We start from the raw sequence: 364 nt of genomic DNA, 5'->3' as shown, positions 1-364 counted from the left end.
TCAAAAGGGCACAACAAATAAAACAACAAAAAAGTTGCATTATTCAAATGAATGGCATTTTTATGGCTTCTTACAATTTTCTTAGTCACCTTGAGGGGAAACAGGTGACAGAAAAATATGAAGTGTAGATAGATGCATATGGTAAAAAAAAACAAAAACAAAAATCAAGGTTATGAGATAGAGGAAGCAATAAGATGAGGAACTCAGGAACAAGTTAAAAGAAAAAATAAATACAGATAAAAATATAAAATATATGTTAAAAAAAAAACAGAAAAGGGAATAAAACAGTTCAGACAGTCATAATCACAAAAGGTTTTTTCCACACACATTTTCTGTGTACTTTTTATTTTCCCCATCTTCCTCA

Source organism: Poecilia formosa, unplaced genomic scaffold (genome assembly GCF_000485575.1).
Source record: "Poecilia formosa unplaced genomic scaffold, Poecilia_formosa-5.1.2 Scaffold205, whole genome shotgun sequence".
Lineage (NCBI taxonomy): Eukaryota > Metazoa > Chordata > Actinopteri > Cyprinodontiformes > Poeciliidae > Poecilia > Poecilia formosa.
This window is presented reverse-complemented; position numbering follows the sequence as displayed.